Genomic DNA, 10085 nt, shown 5'->3' with positions numbered 1-10085 from the left:
AGTTGTCTCTCTTAATATGATAACCAAATTTCAATTTAGCGTTCCAGCGATAAAAACTGTTTAAACATAATTTAGAACTGTGCTATAAAGTAATATACACTCTAAGTAATTATTTCAAATCGGAGACAAAATATAACATCAACTAAGATAAACTGAGTGGACTTAAAAGACAATATATAATGAAGAAAAATATGGTATTTTTTACACGGTAGTAACCAGATATAAAGGACCGTTGCGTATATATATATATATATATATATATATATATATATATATATATATATATATATATATATATATATATATATATATATACATTTAAAGTGATGGTTGTGTAGTTCCAACGAGAGAAAAAAATGTACATTTAAAAGAGTGTAGCCATCAACAATTGTGTTTTTTTAAAAGGTTTTCATCGTATTTTTATTTTAAAATATTTTTATAACGCGTTTCGAGCTTAGGGTGTGCTCTCTTCAGATGTTGTCGCAATTGTTGATGGCTAAATACACCTTTTAAATATATATATATATATATATATATATATATACACATTTTTCTTTTAACTTTATTCCTTATTTTCTATTTTATTTTATTTTATATTATCTATCAACATGAATTAAGTACTAATTTTTTTAGTTTGTTTTTAAATGTTTCCATGAATAACTGCCTAAGTCACAGCTAAAATACTAATTTTATTTTGTGTGTCTTTTACTCCCCCTATTTTTACTGATGAGAAGACTGTGTTTTAAAAGACAAACAATATGTCAGATTATTTTCAATAATTATTAACTCTCTAAATAAGATAAACAGCATTTCCGAAATGATGTTACAATCTTTTAGATTTTGTTTTTATTTCCTTTTTTTAACTGATCTTTGATGCACAACTATTACTTCTTTTACTCAATATATTTATTTATATATATATATACATATATATGGATATATATACATATATATGTATGTATATATATATCTATATATGTATATTCAGTAATGTGATTGATAATTTAAAATTCAAATTAGAATTACATTAAAAATCCGTTTCACAAGAAGGAACAACAAAGTCAATAATTTGTACGATCGTTTGAGAAAACAATGTTTTTATTGTGGTAGACATTAAGCCACGGACAATAATTTTTACATATAGTATTTAAAAAAAAGACAAAGGTTCCTCATCAGCAAAAGTATTGGGAAGAGTTTTTAATATATGTAAAATACACCTTATATAAACCTAGCATTAAAATTAAGGCAGATGTATCTGGAAAAAATTAAAATAAAAGGCTGTACCTGTAGAAGAAAAAAAAAATGTCCCCTGCAAGGATCATGTAAAAAATGTAGTCTATAGCTGCACAGTATCAACAACCCCAAATCTAAATGAATTTAATAACAACCATAACTCAACCACCCGATTAAATAATGACACCGACTTTAACAAATCTACAAATCAAATACAGACTAACCCGCCATATAATAATCCAACACCTAATCTACCGGAAAATAATTACACTAAACAAGAGGCAATATATTTTGGTTCCACATCTGGCTTAATAAAACATAGAATTTCAACGCACCAATATTATTTTAAAAATGACTCCCTGTTAAACCAAAATACCCTATCCAAGCATATTTGGCGACTCGAAGATAACAATATTTCTTTCAATTTGAAATGGCAAATAATAGGATCTTACAAAGCATACAAGCCAGGAGATAAATTCTGTGCACTTTGTACAAAAGAGACCCTAATTTTTTTTTAAATATGAATATATAAAAAATAGAATCACACTGTTTAATTCAAGAGAAGAACTTGTTTTCGCATGCAGTCATAAACGTTGGTTTAAATTTAATAAATATAAACCACCTTAAATCATAAAAAAATTACTTGTTAATATTCAATATTAAAATTAAACTATAACTTGAACCGCTTATTAATAATAATTTTTGATCATCAATATTATTGTTATTATTAATTGATCTGATATATCGACCATTATTATATATTATTTAAATATATTCTTAACCTTAACCTATTATATATGTTTTAATTTCAGTAAATAAATAAATTATCAAATATTAAATTCAATAATTTCCAAATAGATTATAATATAATGTTTGCTTTATTTATTATTCCTTATTAATAAATTAAGTTAAATACTAATTATCTGCCTTGGATTGTTTTAATTAAAGAAATAAGATTATACCCCTCTTTCTTTTTTTAATTTTAAATTTAGCGTTTTCGGTGAAACGTATTCTAACCGATATAAAATATTCCATTAGCGTTCTTTTCAAAACTTAACATTTCATAGGTTGAAAAGCAACAATTAACATCATCCATACGAATGCTCTGTCGTTGATTATTGATTTCAAAATGCAAAGAATAAAAAGATAAATAATTATATATATGTGTATGTATCTGTGTGTATATGTGTATGCGTGTATGTATATATATATATATGTATATGTATGTATCTATGTATATATATACACATATGTGTTTGTTCTTGTATTTAATTTTTTAAGTTCTATTAGAAATTTATTATCATGCTGTTATATTCAAACAAAATTCAGATTTATAATGTTTATTCTTTTTTATTTCAATTTTAACCCATATTGATTTACTTATCAATTAAATACATGCCTTTTAATTTTTTTCCAGATACATCTGACTTACCTTAAATGCTAGGTATATTTATAGTATATTTTACATATACTAGAAACCCTTCCCAACACTTTTGATGATAAGGACACTTTTTTTTAAATACTATATTTAAACATTATTGAAATTAAACTTTAACTTGATATGCTTATTAATACAAATTTTGATCATCAATATTATAGTTAATATTAATTGATCTGATATATCGACCATTATTATATATTATTAAAATATATTCTTAGTCTTAACCTATGATATTTTTTCAATAAATAAATAAATCATTAAATATTAAATTCAGTAATTTTAAAATAGATTATAATACGTTGTTTGCTTGATTTATTATTCTTTAATAATAAATTAAATGAAAATTATCTCCCTTGCATTGTTTAATTAAAGAAATAAGATGATCTTCCCCTTTCTTTCTTCAGTTTAAAATTTAGCGTTTTAATCAAACGTATGATAACCGATATAAAATATTCCATTAGCGTTCTTTTTAAAAATTTATCATTTCATAAGTTGAAAAACTAAAATAAACATCCATATAAATATTTGAGCGTAATTGCTGTTTTTAAAAGCCGAAAAATTAAAAGGTAAATAATTATATATATATATATATATATATATATATATATATGTATGTAGCTGTATATATATATGTATATATATATATATATATATACATATGTGTGTATGTGTGTACATGTATGTATATATATATGTATATGTGTGTGTCCATGAATTTTAATAGAAATATATTATTATAATATTATATTTAAACCAAATTCAGATTTATAATTTTATTGTATATTATTTCTATCTTTAACCCATTCTAATTTGCTTATCAAGTAAATACATGCCTTTTATTTTATTTTAATTTTTTTCCAGATACATCTGCCTTACTTTTAATGCTAGGTTTATTTATGGTGTCTTTTACACATATTAAAAACCCTTCCCAATACTTTAGCTGATGAGGAAACTTTGTCTTGTTAAAATTACTATATGTAAAAGTTATTGTCCATTGTTTAATGCCTACCACAATAAAAAAATTGTTTTCCAAAACGATCGTACAAATTATTGACTTTGTTGTTCCTTCTTGTGAAACGGATTTTTAATTTAATTCTAATTTGAATTTTAAATTATCAATAACATTACTGAATATTAAATTAGCTCTAGGATATTTACCCATCGAGCTTATTATATATTTAAATTACTACGACCACTTTTTCTTCTCCCGTATTTTAATTAAATTAGTAATGTTACTATTACATTAAAATACACTCTGCTCTTTAGACTATTGTTCTAATCTCCTTTAACTGTATATATATATATATATATATATATATATATATATGTGTGTATGTGTGTGTGTGTGCATATAATAAATTTTATATTTATATATTTCATATACATATATATATATTCATGAGATATTATTATACATATATATTATACATATGCATATTATATTTTAAACATTATTATCTATATACTATTATAAGTTAAATTATCCATGTGTGTACATTTTCCAATAAAACTCTTTGTCAATTTTCATTCTACAGACTCAAGATTAGACATAAGGGGGTTCGAGCTTTGGTACAATCTTTTGTAATCAGTTATCTGTCTGACATTTTGCTATCAGTAAATCAAAGTTAAACGATTGGTATGTGCCGAGGAATGAGACTTTTATAAAGCACATGTGTGTGCGAAAAGAGTTGGAAGATATAATGAAATGCTTGTATTGGATTAACCTTAAATAAATGCACTTGATTTATACTTGAAAATGTCGAGTCGGTGTTTTATTTCTTCTTTATTCATCTTTTGTTCTTTTTTTCAGGCGAATTGTCAGAAAACCTACGGGATGAGTTGCATAAATTGAACAAATAAGTTCAATTGTAACGGCTACATAATAGGTAATTTCTAGCTATAACATTGTAGTGTTAAATAGAGATAAATCTGTTACAAAACATTGATGAACAATTGTGTAGCTCAAAGAAGAATTGCATTTAGCGAGAATACTCGAAGACCACCTGTTGCCACCGATTCTATCACAGTGAGAAGGGTTGGGTTGTAGTTGAAAGGACTTCACTGCGTGTGCACGTCTTGTGTAAATTATTATCGTTAATTTGCATTTCATCATGAGGAAATATCGGCAATTTGCATGTATTTAATTTATGCTGAATAGTTAATATACCCAAGTTAATAGGTGGTAAAGACATGTTTGCTAGCATGCATTTATCAGTATAATTATGGAATCTGGTTTATATAGAGCGTGAAATGGTAATCGCTACCCAAATGACATTTAAAACAGTATGGCTCCAAAGAAATACAAGGGAGGATTCATTACATATGCATTCAGTAAATAACACATATATACCACACATACACACACACATACACACACACACACACACATATATATATATATATATATATATATATATATATACACCCATTCTTAACTAGCTGAGCTCTGAGCTCCTGAGCAGTAGTACATTATTACAATATTATATACTAGTAAGCATACCTGGGTCCAAATAGTTTCGTTTAACAGGAAATACTTTATGAGAATTAATTTAATGCCAACATTTCTATGTTTTTTTTCAGATAAGGATGGATGATGTGTATTATTTGGATACTTCAGAATACTATTCTCATCTTGATGGTCATTTTAATAACGTGCACATAGATGCAAGTTCCAACATGTTTTTTTTTTACAAAAAAAGTCAAAACGTATCAAGGTTCGGAGGCTACATGAGGATAAGGCTTAATGAGTGTGCAGTAGGTGAATAGGATTTATTAAGGGGTGGTCCATCAAGACTTTTTCTCGTTGCACTGGGAGACAACCATATTGCATTTAGTTGGAAAGCAGAAAAACGGAACAAAGTCACACACGCATGCAGTTCTAATTTCTTGAGATGTATCTTATCGGATTCGGGAATGTTTGCGTGGAAGTCTAAACGGCATTTTGAAATGGAATCCTTTATTTATTTCACTGGAGTAGCATGCTCGTTAAACGTAAAAGTGCAATATTCTATGTGAGTAACTGAAAACTACAATTGCGGATTCCTTTGGACTTCTATCCAGTCACGGCTAATTGGACGATAACATGCAACCCTCGTGAAGCAGATATGGATTCCCTTCGAACTTCCATTCAGACTCTCGAGTTCGACGCGAACATTTCCCTGTTCGACACGTTGCACCAGCCATATATTTGTGATACATTTTCACAGTAAGTAATACATCTGTAAACTGAATTTTGTAAATATGTTTATTTGTTGTTTGGAATTATTCGCATTAAACTTATTTTTAAATAAATATTTTCATTTAGATGTTCTGTAAATAATTATCATACTAACGTTATTACATTACAAGAGTACTAAAAATATTTTTACATTAAAAATGTAAACATTTAATTGATCCAAAATTTTGCGGATAATCTTATATATTATATTGTAAATCAATATTTTACTTAAAATATAAAAATAAGTGTATTGCCTTTTATAAAAATCGATGCAGTTTCATACTTACACTTCTTTATAAAACAAAAATAGTGAAACATCTTTATGATATACATATTACATTGAACAAAATTATCATTGAACAACATTATCATATTTCAAATGATATCGAAAATAGATAAAGTAGATTTTTCACAAAGAAAAAAAAATAGACCTGTTAGCGAATGTAATTGTAAATTTTTGCACACTAGCATGATCCGTTAACCGGCGTTGCCCGCTGGAAGCATGCCCATCCTGCGTAAAAAATTAGAGTACAGTTGTTATTGCATGACCCCAAGCTCCTAATTTTAGAACGACTTTCCCAATGGACGCCGCGCACACCTATATTATTTACAACTTTTGGAATAGTCATCCCATTTTGTGAGTGAAGTTGGAATTGTCGCAAAATTTACCCGAAATTTACCCTTGATAACCGCCGTTCGGATTCCCACGTACAAATACTGTGAATCAACAATACAATTTGGTGGTTTCCGTGTCGATTGGACCCTGAATTGTAATCCGGCGGGCAGTGATTGAAAGTACAGAATACAGGGCATTATATCTCGGAAAGTACTTGTATCCAATAAATAAAAATGAGATTTTCTTGAGAAACCAAGGAAAAGTTTTACTTTAGAGAAAATTGCATAGTAAGGTCTAAGGTAAAAATTTATATTAAAAAAAAAAATCATGTACATCGAAATATAAAACAAATAAGTTATCTCTCGTTGAAAGTATATAAGTTATAACCTCAATGAAATAAAGGTTGGGTTCAGGGTATTTTATTATGGGGATGGGGAGTAACTGCGTGAAGAGGGCGTTACATTTCGTAAAGTACTTGTATCCGTCAAATATAACAAAGAGTTTCTGCATAGAAGTAAACAATACAAAATTCGTCTTTTATAAGAAAATTTTGAAGTGTGGGCTCAGGTAAATAATGATAGTTCCTTTAAAGGAAAAAAAGGAAACACGTGTAAAAGAAAACAGTTATAGGAGGGGGAGCGGTTGTAGAAAAAGTAAATATATCCTGTTCAGGTAGCAAACATGTGGCACAGAATATGGTATTTGTTTGTTTTTTTTTTAGATGAAGAACTGCTGGTGTTATCCGCCCAAAATTATACTAAGATGTAAGAGGCCGTATTAAATCCAATTGGGAGGAAAACATCGCCGCCCGAAAGTCGTCAAAGGAAAACACGCAATGAACGGGGTTCGTTTCTAGAATAAGTAAGTATATGGGGACATATATACGTAAAAATAAAAAAATAGAATAGTTCGTAATAAAGCAGAGAAGAAATTAACATAACAGCAGAGGGAACGTAAAATTTAAAGCTAAGTCGAAGAAAAACATCAGCGTTCTGCAATGGTAATAGGTAACTAAAAAAAAGAAAGACTCGCGTTTCTAGAATAAGTAAATATAAAGCGTGAATACAGGCAATACAGGACAACATTATGATAATTTTACTTCTTTTGTAAAGGATGTGTAGAAGTGTTTGCTGTTAAGAAAAAACTAAAGTCTGTCAAAATAAAAATGGAACTGTGCTCAGTGGAAGGAAAACACCGCAGCTCGGAATGTTTATAACGTAAACACGGTTAAACGTAAATGTAATGCATTTTGTTTTCAGAGTAATTTGAGGTATGTTTCGAATAGTAAATATGTACATATATAACTACTAAAATATGTAATAATCGGAATTTTATATGCATGTGTTTGGATTCGTTTATTCTTTTACAGTTGGTTCAAAGAGAGAGATAGATAGAGAGAGATAGAGAGAGAGAGAGAGAGAGAGAGCAGTAATATCAGTAAATCTCCAGCCTGTTCGGTTATGTAATAAGATTTTATTCCGGAATAATCGGTTTGTAAGGTCATAGTTCATAAAATATGAGGGAATATTTGTAAGGGAAATTGTTATTTTTGATATAAGAAATAGAAAGTTGAGGGTAGGTATATTAGTTTTTGATCAGACTACGTAGAGTGCATTGTGATTATAGTGCATATTGACTATGCCTCCCCACGGCACAGAGTTAGACTCCAGGGTCGTTTTTTTTTACGTGGAGAAAAGGTACAAAAATTAAAAAAAAAATGTCTCAGTCGTGAAGGACTGATCCTCCACCGAAAGCGAACAAGAAATGGAAGTGCAGCATCTGAAGAACAGATACTACATTTTCATCTTGACCAAATGACATTGTGATTATAGTAAGAATGAGCGTATTTTCCCCTGTGATGACTGGGTGCTGGAGGAGTAAGAGGGAACCACACGAAGTACGTCTTGTAAAGAGGTTTACGCTCGTGGTGATGTTCTTCCTAGGATGTAATGTAGGATTTTATTAAAACGAATAAATGTGTCTAAACGGCGTTATCGTGGATAATCGTTTGAATATAAAAACAATGTTATGTGGCATCTGTTATTGAACACCTTGGGGAATTTGTCCCAGATGGGAATTTCTGCAATCATTTTATTATATAAAACTGAGAACTCTCCGAATTATGTTATCCTAGCCTTATTTATTTAATCGGAATTCATCATAGCGGATGAACACATTACGTCTCGCTTAGCCGTAAAATTTACATTTTATTAAATAAAAAAAAAATTACTTGCTTAAATTAAGAGAATTTCTTCTGCAATGACCATGCGTGTGACTACAGTTCGGTTGCTAAATTCTGTTGTGTTTAAACGAGAGACACGCTTTAACAAGTTTTAGTCAATTTTTTCTATAGATTTATTATTGAAAAACAATCAAAATTTCAAGAAAATCGGCTAAATTAGTTAATTAAATATTTTTAAGTCGGTGCTAATAGACATGTACGCAGTAAAATCGACGGTCCATATTTTTTCTTTTATCTTTTATATTCAGCAAGGGTTTACAATATATTTTTTTTCTTTAAAAAAAAATAACCCGCAGAATATCAGACTAAGATCGTCGTATCGGCAGAGTACGGGCAGAGTGGCGTGTAGTTGTCTGTCAAACAAGCATGTAATTAAAAGATGCACTTCCCAATTCGATTAGCGTTTTTAATCAGCATCAAGAAAGCTAAGGGTGAATTTTTACATTTGTGTGTCATACGTCTACACATTATTGCTTAGCATATGGATAACTATATGCTGTAGGATTTAAAGTCGGAAAACATGGCAACCTATATTGCATGTGTTACAGTCAGACTATCCATCTTCCCAGAAAATGGTCCACCACAAATTATTGTATATATCAACGCACGGAAGAATGAAGCTAATAAGAAAAGCAAATAAGAAAAGCGCATGTTCCTTTCCTTGGTTTCAATTCAACCAATCTCAGCAACAGCAACGGCAGGAGCAGTAAGTACACACAGACAAGTATGTATATATATATATATATATATATATATATATATATATATATATATATATATATATATATAAGATTATTGAATTTTTTATTTATTTTATTTTTATTTTTTATTTGTTTAAATATTTTTATTATCGATTCGATACTAATTTCTTCATATTTCGCTCCTATATTGATGAGATGTTATTCTAAAACATACCTGTATATAGATTACTTACAATTATGCACGTAATAATTAATTATCAATAATATACATATATATATATATATATATATATATATATATATATATATATATATATATAGTAATTTATAAAATATATATGGCGATTAAGCTACCCTGAATATTCTGCGTTTCATCCAACTATAGGATTCGTCAGGCTTGTGCGCGAATTCTGTCGTTGCTTCTTGTTTTTATATATGTTGAGGATTTCTAGTCGGCCAATCAGTTTTCTAGTATCCACCGCGCCCCTTCCTACCAGCCAATGGGCATGCATTTTATCAAACAAAGGATCTGTTTTAGAACTAGGTTAGTGGGTTTAGGTTGTCGTTCTCTTTTTTTTTTTCTAACCTAGTTCTAAAACAGAACCTTTGTTTGATAAAATGCATGCCCGTTGGCT

This window comes from Euprymna scolopes, chromosome 4, assembly GCF_053919585.1.
Source record: "Euprymna scolopes isolate OS-2025 chromosome 4, ASM5391958v1, whole genome shotgun sequence".
Lineage (NCBI taxonomy): Eukaryota > Metazoa > Mollusca > Cephalopoda > Sepiida > Sepiolidae > Euprymna > Euprymna scolopes.
This window is presented reverse-complemented; position numbering follows the sequence as displayed.